The 13,800-nt window shown below is 37.1% G+C and overlaps 16 non-coding genes across 16 annotated transcripts; 13 read left to right on the plus strand and 3 right to left on the minus strand.

The window, feature by feature from the left end:
- The first annotated feature begins 104 nt into the window (after window positions 1-104).
- On the plus strand, window positions 105-176 carry Trnag-ucc (transfer RNA glycine (anticodon UCC)). The gene has a single exon. It is a non-coding gene; the product is annotated as a tRNA-Gly (tRNA).
- Window positions 177-410: 234 nt separating this feature from the next.
- Trnag-ucc (transfer RNA glycine (anticodon UCC)) lies at window positions 411-482 on the plus strand. Its single transcript has one exon. It is a non-coding gene; the product is annotated as a tRNA-Gly (tRNA).
- A 311-nt stretch (window positions 483-793) lies between these two features.
- Window positions 794-866, minus strand: Trnav-aac (transfer RNA valine (anticodon AAC)). Its single transcript has one exon. It is a non-coding gene; the product is annotated as a tRNA-Val (tRNA).
- A 387-nt stretch (window positions 867-1,253) lies between these two features.
- Trnap-cgg (transfer RNA proline (anticodon CGG)) lies at window positions 1,254-1,325 on the plus strand. The gene has a single exon. It is a non-coding gene; the product is annotated as a tRNA-Pro (tRNA).
- A 1,278-nt stretch (window positions 1,326-2,603) lies between these two features.
- On the plus strand, window positions 2,604-2,675 carry Trnap-cgg (transfer RNA proline (anticodon CGG)). Its single transcript has one exon. It is a non-coding gene; the product is annotated as a tRNA-Pro (tRNA).
- Window positions 2,676-4,171: 1,496 nt separating this feature from the next.
- On the plus strand, window positions 4,172-4,243 carry Trnag-ucc (transfer RNA glycine (anticodon UCC)). The gene has a single exon. It is a non-coding gene; the product is annotated as a tRNA-Gly (tRNA).
- A 234-nt stretch (window positions 4,244-4,477) lies between these two features.
- On the plus strand, window positions 4,478-4,549 carry Trnag-ucc (transfer RNA glycine (anticodon UCC)). The gene has a single exon. It is a non-coding gene; the product is annotated as a tRNA-Gly (tRNA).
- Window positions 4,550-5,385: 836 nt separating this feature from the next.
- Window positions 5,386-5,457, plus strand: Trnap-cgg (transfer RNA proline (anticodon CGG)). Its single transcript has one exon. It is a non-coding gene; the product is annotated as a tRNA-Pro (tRNA).
- Window positions 5,458-6,960: 1,503 nt separating this feature from the next.
- Window positions 6,961-7,032, plus strand: Trnag-ucc (transfer RNA glycine (anticodon UCC)). Its single transcript has one exon. It is a non-coding gene; the product is annotated as a tRNA-Gly (tRNA).
- A 2,118-nt stretch (window positions 7,033-9,150) lies between these two features.
- Window positions 9,151-9,222, plus strand: Trnag-ucc (transfer RNA glycine (anticodon UCC)). The gene has a single exon. It is a non-coding gene; the product is annotated as a tRNA-Gly (tRNA).
- A 311-nt stretch (window positions 9,223-9,533) lies between these two features.
- Window positions 9,534-9,606, minus strand: Trnav-aac (transfer RNA valine (anticodon AAC)). Its single transcript has one exon. It is a non-coding gene; the product is annotated as a tRNA-Val (tRNA).
- Window positions 9,607-9,993: 387 nt separating this feature from the next.
- Trnap-cgg (transfer RNA proline (anticodon CGG)) lies at window positions 9,994-10,065 on the plus strand. Its single transcript has one exon. It is a non-coding gene; the product is annotated as a tRNA-Pro (tRNA).
- Window positions 10,066-11,561: 1,496 nt separating this feature from the next.
- Window positions 11,562-11,633, plus strand: Trnag-ucc (transfer RNA glycine (anticodon UCC)). Its single transcript has one exon. It is a non-coding gene; the product is annotated as a tRNA-Gly (tRNA).
- Window positions 11,634-11,867: 234 nt separating this feature from the next.
- Window positions 11,868-11,939, plus strand: Trnag-ucc (transfer RNA glycine (anticodon UCC)). The gene has a single exon. It is a non-coding gene; the product is annotated as a tRNA-Gly (tRNA).
- Window positions 11,940-12,250: 311 nt separating this feature from the next.
- Window positions 12,251-12,323, minus strand: Trnav-aac (transfer RNA valine (anticodon AAC)). Its single transcript has one exon. It is a non-coding gene; the product is annotated as a tRNA-Val (tRNA).
- A 387-nt stretch (window positions 12,324-12,710) lies between these two features.
- Trnap-cgg (transfer RNA proline (anticodon CGG)) lies at window positions 12,711-12,782 on the plus strand. The gene has a single exon. It is a non-coding gene; the product is annotated as a tRNA-Pro (tRNA).
- The last annotated feature ends 1,018 nt before the right edge of the window (window positions 12,783-13,800 follow it).

The following is a 13,800-nucleotide window of genomic DNA, read 5'->3' on the forward strand; positions in this document are numbered from 1 at the left end:
CATTATTTTAATTTCTTTTAGGCTGCATATGAATTGCCACGTAATTAAACTGGTTGTCTTACGTCTATGCTATAAGAGAGAATTTCATTCAAGATTGTAACATGGCGTCGGTGGTGTAACGGTTAGCATGGTTGCCTTCCAAGCAGTCGATCCGGGTTCGACTCCCGGCCGACGCACATAGTTTTTGTTAGGATTTGCTGGAATCAAATAGCCTGTTCCCTACTATACTAGTTAACGAACTTTCGGAAATGTAGTGTTTCTTTATTTGAGAGAGAAAAAAAATGAGATTGTTTTGGTATCTTTTGTCTAACTTGCATATATAATTTGCTATAAAACTTCAAATATATATTGATACGTGTTGAATTCGAATGCGATACATATGTAAGAAAATTGTAACAGGTGTATTTATGGCGTCGGTGGTGTAACGGTTAGCATGGTTGCCTTCCAAGCAGTCGATCCGGGTTCGACTCCCGGCCGACGCATGAATTTTTTATATTGCCTGCTATTTATTTTCTACGTCATTTTAGAAAACTCTCTGACCGTTTCGAGTCATGTCGTCTTAGTGCTTCCACACCTTTTTAAAACATGCACCCCAGTGATATCCGATTTCGGACTACTAAGTATACCGTCATTTTACCTCATCCCTAATCAAGTTGATCAAAACCATTTGGACCAGCTCTGAACAAGTTTTGACACTAACAATAGAAATCTTGACACAAGTAAAACAGAAATCCAACTGTAATTACGTTGATGCCATTTCAAATTGTCCATTCTTCAAGCCAGCAAAAACAGATGTTTCCGCTGAGGATTGAACTCAGGACCTTCCGCGTGTTAAGCGGATGTGATAACCACTACACCACGGAAACCTTGGGTATCATGATGTGAATTTAAGCTTAAATCCTTAACGCTAGTCATGACGGAAATGAACGACACAGCTAGCATGCATTGCTGCTCAGGCATATCAACAGCTGACAGGATAGATGGTAAACTCAGCTTCTGTCGGCAGACACACGATATAACATACTGGATATGTTTGGGGTTTTTTTTTTTTTTCCTTTTGAAATGTCAAATTGATCCCACACGGAGCGTAAACATTTCAGTTATTCATTAAACACAGAAGCCGTACATAATCTGCAATCGATTCAGCTACAATCTGTCGATGAACATAAGTGATTCCAGAGATTGGAATACTTGTTCACCGTCTTGATGTGTAACATATTTTATAATCTATTTAATTTCAATTTGTAGTGTCAGGCTCGTTGGTCTAGTGGTATGATTCTCGCTTCGGGTGCGAGAGGTCCCGGGTTCGACTCCCGGACGAGCCCTATTTTTTGGCTTTGCAAAAGGATTCGCTACTAAAAAATTGATATCTAAAACTGGGGAGCCAATAATTTAAGACCACAATTTGGAGAACTATGGGCGCACAAATGGATCAACCCTACACTTATTCAAAGAGTACGATAGGGCAATCTCGTTACCCATCTGGATATTGTCTTCTCGTCCTCACCAACGACAGCCTGCAAAATGGACTATAGTCATAATACATCGCAAAGTATTCATCCAAAAGGGAGGCACGCTACACAGTATATTCACCCAAATGGCTATATTTCCTACCATGTATGTGTAATGGCTATACTGGTTTGTTCTTTTGCCCTCGGTGGATTTCGCTTCTCTTCATTTGCACTGAAAATATGCGTAACGTCTTTCGGAGTCTCTACCCTTCTTTAATTATGACACTTCGTCGTTACTGTGGTGATTCCATCTCATTCTTTGTCCAGGGAGTCTTGAAAGCGGATCGATGTGATCATTTCGGTCGGTAAGTCAGATTTACGTTTCCTCCCAGACAGACCACACAATGGCCAATATGGTTCTAGAAAGGTTATTGATAGAAGTAATAAGACTGACATTTACACGATGTTGTGGTATGCATTTCCGATTACGGAGAGGAGGGTTAAGTTTTTTGTTTTTTGTTTTTTTATTTTTTTATTTCCTTTCTTTCTTTCTTTAATTTCTTTTTTGTTTTTGTTTAATATACTATATATTGTGTTGTTGGAATTATCTTTTTCTTGATGAATTGCTAAATTTCATTCTTCCAATTCCCCTATCCCAGAGTTTGCTTGGCGTCTAAACATTATGAACGTGTTTTCTTTTATCCTGGTTTTTATACATTTTCTACTAAATTTATATTACGCCTCGGGCAGTCAAACTGTTCGTGTCGTCATTATGTAAACATATGTTCACCAGTCTTTGTTTCGTATACAGTGTATATCCTCAACATTGACGGAAGCAAATGCATTGCTGCTCAGGCATATCAACAGCTGACAGGATAGATGGTAAACTCAGCTTCTGTCGGCAGACACACGATATAACATACTGGATATGTTTGGGGTTTTTTTTTTTTTTCCTTTTGAAATGTCAAATTGATCCCACACGGAGCGTAAACATTTCAGTTATTCATTAAACACAGAAGCCGTACATAATCTGCAATCGATTCAGCTACAATCTGTCGATGAACATAAGTGATTCCAGAGATTGGAATACTTGTTCACCGTCTTGATGTGTAACATATTTTATAATCTATTTAATTTCAATTTGTAGTGTCAGGCTCGTTGGTCTAGTGGTATGATTCTCGCTTCGGGTGCGAGAGGTCCCGGGTTCGACTCCCGGACGAGCCCTATTTTTTGGCTTTGCAAAAGGATTCGCTACTAAAAAATTGATATCTAAAACTGGGGAGCCAATAATTTAAGACCACAATTTGGAGAACTATGGGCGCACAAATGGATCAACCCTACACTTATTCAAAGAGTACGATAGGGCAATCTCGTTACCCATCTGGATATTGTCTTCTCGTCCTCACCAACGACAGCCTGCAAAATGGACTATAGTCATAATACATCGCAAAGTATTCATCCAAAAGGGAGGCACGCTACACAGTATATTCACCCAAATGGCTATATTTCCTACCATGTATGTGTAATGGCTATACTGGTTTGTTCTTTTGCCCTCGGTGGATTTCGCTTCTCTTCATTTGCACTGAAAATATGCGTAACGTCTTTCGGAGTCTCTACCCTTCTTTAATTATGACACTTCGTCGTTACTGTGGTGATTCCATCTCATTCTTTGTCCAGGGAGTCTTGAAAGCGGATCGATGTGAACATTTCGGTCGGTAAGTCAGATTTACGTTTCCTCCCAGACAGACCACACAATGGCCAATATGGTTCTAGAAAGGTTATTGATAGAAGTAATAAGACTGACATTTACACGATGTTGTGGTATGCATTTCCGATTACGGAGAGGAGGGTTAAGTTTTTTGTTTTTTGTTTTTTTATTTTTTTATTTCCTTTCTTTCTTTCTTTAATTTCTTTTTTGTTTTTGTTTAATATACTATATATTGTGTTGTTGGAATTATCTTTTTCTTGATGAATTGCTAAATTTCATTCTTCCAATTCCCCTATCCCAGAGTTTGCTTGGCGTCTAAACATTATGAACGTGTTTTCTTTTATCCTGGTTTTTATACATTTTCTACTAAATTTATATTACGCCTCGGGCAGTCAAACTGTTCGTGTCGTCATTATGTAAACATATGTTCACCAGTCTTTGTTTCGTATACAGTGTATATCCTCAACATTGACGGAAGCAAATGCATCGATCTATTGCTCTTTTTTTTCTTTTTTTTTTTTTTTCAAACACGCATTTCTTCATAACCAGAAAACATTTTGTTCAAATAGTGGTTTTGAAAGTAACATATGTTCGAAGATTACGCCCTTCGGTAATTGATTGCCATTTCCACTCCAAATTATCATAAGCTTCAACTAGTGTACGATTATGCTAAATCGCACCATCATGATAAGACAAAGAATTAAAATTTCAAGACCCCTTTTTAACTTTCGATTGTTCATATACCATATTTAATAGGATAATAACGTACAGGACATCTTCGGCATCGAAGACTGAGAACAGATACATATGTATGTATATGTAGCAGCGTGAAAATAGATATTTTCAGTACGATAGATGGGGGCATTTCAAAGAAATAGACGTTATGAGAGAGATACCGATAGTATTATCATTATTTTAATTTCTTTTAGGCTGCATATGAATTGCCACGTAATTAAACTGGTTGTCTTACGTCTATGCTATAAGAGAGAATTTCATTCAAGATTGTAACATGGCGTCGGTGGTGTAACGGTTAGCATGGTTGCCTTCCAAGCAGTCGATCCGGGTTCGACTCCCGGCCGACGCACATAGTTTTTGTTAGGATTTGCTGGAATCAAATAGCCTGTTCCCTACTATACTAGTTAACGAACTTTCGGAAATGTAGTGTTTCTTTATTTGAGAGAGAAAAAAAATGAGATTGTTTTGGTATCTTTTGTCTAACTTGCATATATAATTTGCTATAAAACTTCAAATATATATTGATACGTGTTGAATTCGAATGCGATACATATGTAAGAAAATTGTAACAGGTGTATTTATGGCGTCGGTGGTGTAACGGTTAGCATGGTTGCCTTCCAAGCAGTCGATCCGGGTTCGACTCCCGGCCGACGCATGAATTTTTTATATTGCCTGCTATTTATTTTCTACGTCATTTTAGAAAACTCTCTGACCGTTTCGAGTCATGTCGTCTTAGTGCTTCCACACCTTTTTAAAACATGCACCCCAGTGATATCCGATTTCGGACTACTAAGTATACCGTCATTTTACCTCATCCCTAATCAAGTTGATCAAAACCATTTGGACCAGCTCTGAACAAGTTTTGACACTAACAATAGAAATCTTGACACAAGTAAAACAGAAATCCAACTGTAATTACGTTGATGCCATTTCAAATTGTCCATTCTTCAAGCCAGCAAAAACAGATGTTTCCGCTGAGGATTGAACTCAGGACCTTCCGCGTGTTAAGCGGATGTGATTTTTTTTTATCTTTATTATATTCACACTTTGTATATACATATCACAGATTAGCGGATGTGATAACCACTACACCACGGAAACCTTGGGTATCATGATGTGAATTTAAGCTTAAATCCTTAACGCTAGTCATGACGGAAATGAACGACACAGCTAGCATGCATTGCTGCTCAGGCATATCAACAGCTGACAGGATAGATGGTAAACTCAGCTTCTGTCGGCAGACACACGATATAACATACTGGATATGTTTGGGTTTTTTTTTTTTTTTTTCCTTTTTGAAATGTCAAATTGATCCCACACGGAGCGTAAACATTTCAGTTATTCATTAAACACAGAAGCCGTACATAATCTGCAATCGATTCAGCTACAATCTGTCGATGAACATAAGTGATTCCAGAGATTGGAATACTTGTTCACCGTCTTGATGTGTAACATATTTTATAATCTATTTAATTTCAATTTGTAGTGTCAGGCTCGTTGGTCTAGTGGTATGATTCTCGCTTCGGGTGCGAGAGGTCCCGGGTTCGACTCCCGGACGAGCCCTATTTTTTGGCTTTGCAAAAGGATTCGCTACTAAAAAATTGATATCTAAAACTGGGGAGCCAATAATTTAAGACCACAATTTGGAGAACTATGGGCGCACAAATGGATCAACCCTACACTTATTCAAAGAGTACGATAGGGCAATCTCGTTACCCATCTGGATATTGTCTTCTCGTCCTCACCAACGACAGCCTGCAAAATGGACTATAGTCATAATACATCGCAAAGTATTCATCCAAAAGGGAGGCACGCTACACAGTATATTCACCCAAATGGCTATATTTCCTACCATGTATGTGTAATGGCTATACTGGTTTGTTCTTTTGCCCTCGGTGGATTTCGCTTCTCTTCATTTGCACTGAAAATATGCGTAACGTCTTTCGGAGTCTCTACCCTTCTTTAATTATGACACTTCGTCGTTACTGTGGTGATTCCATCTCATTCTTTGTCCAGGGAGTCTTGAAAGCGGATCGATGTGAACATTTCGGTCGGTAAGTCAGATTTACGTTTCCTCCCAGACAGACCACACAATGGCCAATATGGTTCTAGAAAGGTTATTGATAGAAGTAATAAGACTGACATTTACACGATGTTGTGGTATGCATTTCCGATTACGGAGAGGAGGGTTAAGTTTTTTTTGTTTTTTGTTTTTTTATTTTTTTTATTTCCTTTCTTTCTTTCTTTAATTTCTTTTTTGTTTTTGTTTAATATACTATATATTGTGTTGTTGGAATTATCTTTTTCTTGATGAATTGCTAAATTTCATTCTTCCAATTCCCCTATCCCAGAGTTTGCTTGGCGTCTAAACATTATGAACGTGTTTTCTTTTATCCTGGTTTTTATACATTTTCTACTAAATTTATATTACGCCTCGGGCAGTCAAACTGTTCGTGTCGTCATTATGTAAACATATGTTCACCAGTCTTTGTTTCGTATACAGTGTATATCCTCAACATTGACGGAAGCAAATGCATCGATCTATTGCTCTTTTTTTTCTTTTTTTTTTTTTTTTTTCAAACACGCATTTCTTCATAACCAGAAAACATTTTGTTCAAATAGTGGTTTTTGAAAGTAACATATGTTCGAAGATTACGCCCTTCGGTAATTGATTGCCATTTCCACTCCAAATTATCATAAGCTTCAACTAGTGTACGATTATGCTAAATCGCACCATCATGATAAGACAAAGAATTAAAATTTCAAGACCCCTTTTTAACTTTCGATTGTTCATATACCATATTTAATAGGATAATAACGTACAGGACATCTTCGGCATCGAAGACTGAGAACAGATACATATGTATGTATATGTAGCAGCGTGAAAATAGATATTTTCAGTACGATAGATGGGGGCATTTCAAAGAAATAGACGTTATGAGAGAGATACCGATAGTATTATCATTATTTTAATTTCTTTTAGGCTGCATATGAATTGCCACGTAATTAAACTGGTTGTCTTACGTCTATGCTATAAGAGAGAATTTCATTCAAGATTGTAACATGGCGTCGGTGGTGTAACGGTTAGCATGGTTGCCTTCCAAGCAGTCGATCCGGGTTCGACTCCCGGCCGACGCACATAGTTTTTGTTAGGATTTGCTGGAATCAAATAGCCTGTTCCCTACTATACTAGTTAACGAACTTTCGGAAATGTAGTGTTTCTTTATTTGAGAGAGAAAAAAAATGAGATTGTTTTGGTATCTTTTGTCTAACTTGCATATATAATTTGAGAGATCGGTCGAGTGGACCTTGATGCGAACGGACGTACATTTTGTCAAAAGTGAAATTACACTCTGTTTATATGTTATTGCTCGGATTGCCAAGCTAGATAAAGGATTAATGTGATTCTGACTTGTAACAGTAGTAAGTCTTTTTCATTATATTGCAAGATTTCGTCGTAAAGTAACATTTGTAGACACGTAAACATCATTGTGTAAGAAGAGGTCCCGAAGGGGAATTTATTAGGATTTTTATTTTTTATTTCATCATGGAAAGACTCCCGTCATTATTGACTAGCACGATACAGAATGCTTGTGAACAATTTCGTAACATTACATTTACAGTGCACGGAGAAAATGATAAAGCCAGAATTTCGATTATGTTTACTAATCAAGAGAGTATCAAAAGTAAGCGTAAATCCAATTCTACAAATAAACGTGACAATAAAAGACTGAGAGAATATACTGAAAACAATAGTGACACTATAATAACAGAATGTGCCACAAATGCTCAGTGTTCAAATAATGCAGATAATTGTGTCGAATTAGTTAGCGATATGGACGTTCAAATTACCCCGAATGGCACCCCAACAACGTTAACAGGTGAAATTCAATCAGCTGAGAATGTAAATATTGATTTGTGTGTATACAATACAGGTAAATCGCCTGACTTAACGGAATGTGTAAACAATAACAAAGATGTAAATAAAGCTAAAAACGCATGTTCAGTGGACAATATTGAAGAAATTAAAGTAGCCAAAGAATATTGGAAATTGGATGATGATTCTGATTTCTTTTCTACTTTTAAGTTCCGTAAAGCGAAAGATAGAACGTGTGTCAAATCGCCGGCTACAAATATTTGTGTTAAAACGAAAGAAATTAACAATTCAAATATAAGAACTGAAGAAAGTGAAACAGATGATTCTGATATAAAAATCGTGCATGATGCAAATGATGATGAAAAATGTGATTTGATTTCCAAATTTGTCCTGAAAAAAAGTAGGAATAGAATTGGTCAACTGATATGCAAAATTGAAAATACGGGTAGACTAATTATTTTTGATATGGACCAAAACACATACGAAGAACTAACTAGCAGTGACCGATATTACAAAAAGTTCAATACAGTATTGACACAAGACTTCAGTGATGTTCGTGAAACGCAGTATATGAATGCTGAAATTGAACAGGCAATACTTCAAATGATAGACTATGCTAAAAATAAAAAATTGTTGTAAATAATTTGTTGGTAAATATAATTTTTGTGAGCATGCGCGTATGTATTTGTAAGATTGAGTGTATGCTAGTTTTTTTTTTTTTTTTTGCCTGTGGAATTTTTTATGACTGTTTTCTCATAAACATTGTTTTACATTGATGAATATCAACGTTTTTGATCGTGAATTCGCATGGTGGAATGGAATCCAGCCCCGTACGAACATTTGATTATTTCGTTTCGCTTTTCGTCACTTTATTTACTGAAAACAAAGACAATTATCAGTTAATTTTATGTTTCATTTTGTATTCTGCGTAGGTTTCTAATATAAATTGAATGATTGAGCTGCATGAAAGATTAGTGTGAGGTAGCATGATAGTATAGGGACTTGATGTTTTCATAAATATGTTGTAAATTGATGTAGAAGATAATAATGATTTGTGCAATAAATTTTATCAAGATAAAAAAAAAAAAAAAAAAGCATGGTTGCCTTCCAAGCAGTCGATCCGGGTTCGACTCCCGGCCGACGCACATAGTTTTTGTTAGGATTTGCTGGAATCAAATAGCCTGTTCCCTACTATACTAGTTAACGAACTTTCGGAAATGTAGTGTTTCTTTATTTGAGAGAGAAAAAAAATGAGATTGTTTTGGTATCTTTTGTCTAACTTGCATATATAATTTGCTATAAAACTTCAAATATATATTGATACGTGTTGAATTCGAATGCGATACATATGTAAGAAAATTGTAACAGGTGTATTTATGGCGTCGGTGGTGTAACGGTTAGCATGGTTGCCTTCCAAGCAGTCGATCCGGGTTCGACTCCCGGCCGACGCATGAATTTTTTATATTGCCTGCTATTTATTTTCTACGTCATTTTAGAAAACTCTCTGACCGTTTCGAGTCATGTCGTCTTAGTGCTTCCACACCTTTTTAAAACATGCACCCCAGTGATATCCGATTTCGGACTACTAAGTATACCGTCATTTTACCTCATCCCTAATCAAGTTGATCAAAACCATTTGGACCAGCTCTGAACAAGTTTTGACACTAACAATAGAAATCTTGACACAAGTAAAACAGAAATCCAACTGTAATTACGTTGATGCCATTTCAAATTGTCCATTCTTCAAGCCAGCAAAAACAGATGTTTCCGCTGAGGATTGAACTCAGGACCTTCCGCGTGTTAAGCGGATGTGATAACCACTACACCACGGAAACCTTGGGTATCATGATGTGAATTTAAGCTTAAATCCTTAACGCTAGTCATGACGGAAATGAACGACACAGCTAGCATGCATTGCTGCTCAGGCATATCAACAGCTGACAGGATAGATGGTAAACTCAGCTTCTGTCGGCAGACACACGATATAACATACTGGATATGTTTGGGGTTTTTTTTTTTTTTCCTTTTGAAATGTCAAATTGATCCCACACGGAGCGTAAACATTTCAGTTATTCATTAAACACAGAAGCCGTACATAATCTGCAATCGATTCAGCTACAATCTGTCGATGAACATAAGTGATTCCAGAGATTGGAATACTTGTTCACCGTCTTGATGTGTAACATATTTTATAATCTATTTAATTTCAATTTGTAGTGTCAGGCTCGTTGGTCTAGTGGTATGATTCTCGCTTCGGGTGCGAGAGGTCCCGGGTTCGACTCCCGGACGAGCCCTATTTTTTGGCTTTGCAAAAGGATTCGCTACTAAAAAATTGATATCTAAAACTGGGGAGCCAATAATTTAAGACCACAATTTGGAGAACTATGGGCGCACAAATGGATCAACCCTACACTTATTCAAAGAGTACGATAGGGCAATCTCGTTACCCATCTGGATATTGTCTTCTCGTCCTCACCAACGACAGCCTGCAAAATGGACTATAGTCATAATACATCGCAAAGTATTCATCCAAAAGGGAGGCACGCTACACAGTATATTCACCCAAATGGCTATATTTCCTACCATGTATGTGTAATGGCTATACTGGTTTGTTCTTTTGCCCTCGGTGGATTTCGCTTCTCTTCATTTGCACTGAAAATATGCGTAACGTCTTTCGGAGTCTCTACCCTTCTTTAATTATGACACTTCGTCGTTACTGTGGTGATTCCATCTCATTCTTTGTCCAGGGAGTCTTGAAAGCGGATCGATGTGAACATTTCGGTCGGTAAGTCAGATTTACGTTTCCTCCCAGACAGACCACACAATGGCCAATATGGTTCTAGAAAGGTTATTGATAGAAGTAATAAGACTGACATTTACACGATGTTGTGGTATGCATTTCCGATTACGGAGAGGAGGGTTAAGTTTTTTGTTTTTTGTTTTTTTATTTTTTTATTTCCTTTCTTTCTTTCTTTAATTTCTTTTTTGTTTTTGTTTAATATACTATATATTGTGTTGTTGGAATTATCTTTTTCTTGATGAATTGCTAAATTTCATTCTTCCAATTCCCCTATCCCAGAGTTTGCTTGGCGTCTAAACATTATGAACGTGTTTTCTTTTATCCTGGTTTTTATACATTTTCTACTAAATTTATATTACGCCTCGGGCAGTCAAACTGTTCGTGTCGTCATTATGTAAACATATGTTCACCAGTCTTTGTTTCGTATACAGTGTATATCCTCAACATTGACGGAAGCAAATGCATCGATCTATTGCTCTTTTTTTTCTTTTTTTTTTTTTTTCAAACACGCATTTCTTCATAACCAGAAAACATTTTGTTCAAATAGTGGTTTTGAAAGTAACATATGTTCGAAGATTACGCCCTTCGGTAATTGATTGCCATTTCCACTCCAAATTATCATAAGCTTCAACTAGTGTACGATTATGCTAAATCGCACCATCATGATAAGACAAAGAATTAAAATTTCAAGACCCCTTTTTAACTTTCGATTGTTCATATACCATATTTAATAGGATAATAACGTACAGGACATCTTCGGCATCGAAGACTGAGAACAGATACATATGTATGTATATGTAGCAGCGTGAAAATAGATATTTTCAGTACGATAGATGGGGGCATTTCAAAGAAATAGACGTTATGAGAGAGATACCGATAGTATTATCATTATTTTAATTTCTTTTAGGCTGCATATGAATTGCCACGTAATTAAACTGGTTGTCTTACGTCTATGCTATAAGAGAGAATTTCATTCAAGATTGTAACATGGCGTCGGTGGTGTAACGGTTAGCATGGTTGCCTTCCAAGCAGTCGATCCGGGTTCGACTCCCGGCCGACGCACATAGTTTTTGTTAGGATTTGCTGGAATCAAATAGCCTGTTCCCTACTATACTAGTTAACGAACTTTCGGAAATGTAGTGTTTCTTTATTTGAGAGAGAAAAAAAATGAGATTGTTTTGGTATCTTTTGTCTAACTTGCATATATAATTTGCTATAAAACTTCAAATATATATTGATACGTGTTGAATTCGAATGCGATACATATGTAAGAAAATTGTAACAGGTGTATTTATGGCGTCGGTGGTGTAACGGTTAGCATGGTTGCCTTCCAAGCAGTCGATCCGGGTTCGACTCCCGGCCGACGCATGAATTTTTTATATTGCCTGCTATTTATTTTCTACGTCATTTTAGAAAACTCTCTGACCGTTTCGAGTCATGTCGTCTTAGTGCTTCCACACCTTTTTAAAACATGCACCCCAGTGATATCCGATTTCGGACTACTAAGTATACCGTCATTTTACCTCATCCCTAATCAAGTTGATCAAAACCATTTGGACCAGCTCTGAACAAGTTTTGACACTAACAATAGAAATCTTGACACAAGTAAAACAGAAATCCAACTGTAATTACGTTGATGCCATTTCAAATTGTCCATTCTTCAAGCCAGCAAAAACAGATGTTTCCGCTGAGGATTGAACTCAGGACCTTCCGCGTGTTAAGCGGATGTGATAACCACTACACCACGGAAACCTTGGGTATCATGATGTGAATTTAAGCTTAAATCCTTAACGCTAGTCATGACGGAAATGAACGACACAGCTAGCATGCATTGCTGCTCAGGCATATCAACAGCTGACAGGATAGATGGTAAACTCAGCTTCTGTCGGCAGACACACGATATAACATACTGGATATGTTTGGGTTTTTTTTTTTTTTTCCTTTTGAAATGTCAAATTGATCCCACACGGAGCGTAAACATTTCAGTTATTCATTAAACACAGAAGCCGTACATAATCTGCAATCGATTCAGCTACAATCTGTCGATGAACATAAGTGATTCCAGAGATTGGAATACTTGTTCACCGTCTTGATGTGTAACATATTTTATAATCTATTTAATTTCAATTTGTAGTGTCAGGCTCGTTGGTCTAGTGGTATGATTCTCGCTTCGGGTGCGAGAGGTCCCGGGTTCGACTCCCGGACGAGCCCTATTTTTTGGCTTTGCAAATGGATTCGCTACTAAAAAATTGATATCTAAAACTGGGGAGCCAATAATTTAAGACCACAATTTGGAGAACTATGGGCGCACAAATGGATCAACCCTACACTTATTCAAAGAGTACGATAGGGCAATCTCGTTACCCATCTGGATATTGTCTTCTCGTCCTCACCAACGACAGCCTGCAAAATGGACTATAGTCATAATACATCGCAAAGTATTCATCCAAAAGGGAGGCACGCTACACAGTATATTCACCCAAATGGCTATATTTCCTACCATGTATGTGTAATGGCTATACTGGTCTGTTCTTTTGCCCTCGGTGGATTTCGCTTCTCTTCATTTGCACTGAAAATATGCGTAACGTCTTTCGGAGTCTCTACCCTTCTTTAATTATGACACTTCGTCGTTACTGTGGTGATTCCATCTCATTCTTTGTCCAGGGAGTCTTGAAAGCGGATCGATGTGAACATTTCGGTCGGTAAGTCAGATTTACGTTTCCTCCCAGACAGACCACACAATGGCCAATATGGTTCTAGAAAGGTTATTGATAGAAGTAATAAGACTGACATTTACACGATGTTGTGGTATGCATTTCCGATTACGGAGAGGAGGGTTAAGTTTTTTGTTTTTTGTTTTTTTATTTTTTTATTTCCTTTCTTTCTTTCTTTAATTTCTTTTTTGTTTTTGTTTAATATACTATATATTGTGTTGTTGGAATTATCTTTTTCTTGATGAATTGCTAAATTTCATTCTTCCAATTCCCCTATCCCAGAGTTTGCTTGGCGTCTAAACATTATGAACGTGTTTTCTTTTATCCTGGTTTTTATACATTTTCTACTAAATTTATATTACGCCTCGGGCAGTCAAACTGTTCGTGTCGTCATTATGTAAACATATGTTCACCAGTCTTTGTTTCGTATACAGTGTATATCCTCAACATTGACGGAAGCAAATGCATCGATCTATTGCTCTTTTTTTTCTTTTTTTTTTTTTTTTCAAACACGC

The sequence above is a fragment of the Mytilus californianus genome, unplaced genomic scaffold (assembly GCF_021869535.1).
Source record: "Mytilus californianus isolate M0D057914Y unplaced genomic scaffold, xbMytCali1.0.p SCAF_8, whole genome shotgun sequence".
Taxonomy (NCBI): domain Eukaryota; kingdom Metazoa; phylum Mollusca; class Bivalvia; order Mytilida; family Mytilidae; genus Mytilus; species Mytilus californianus.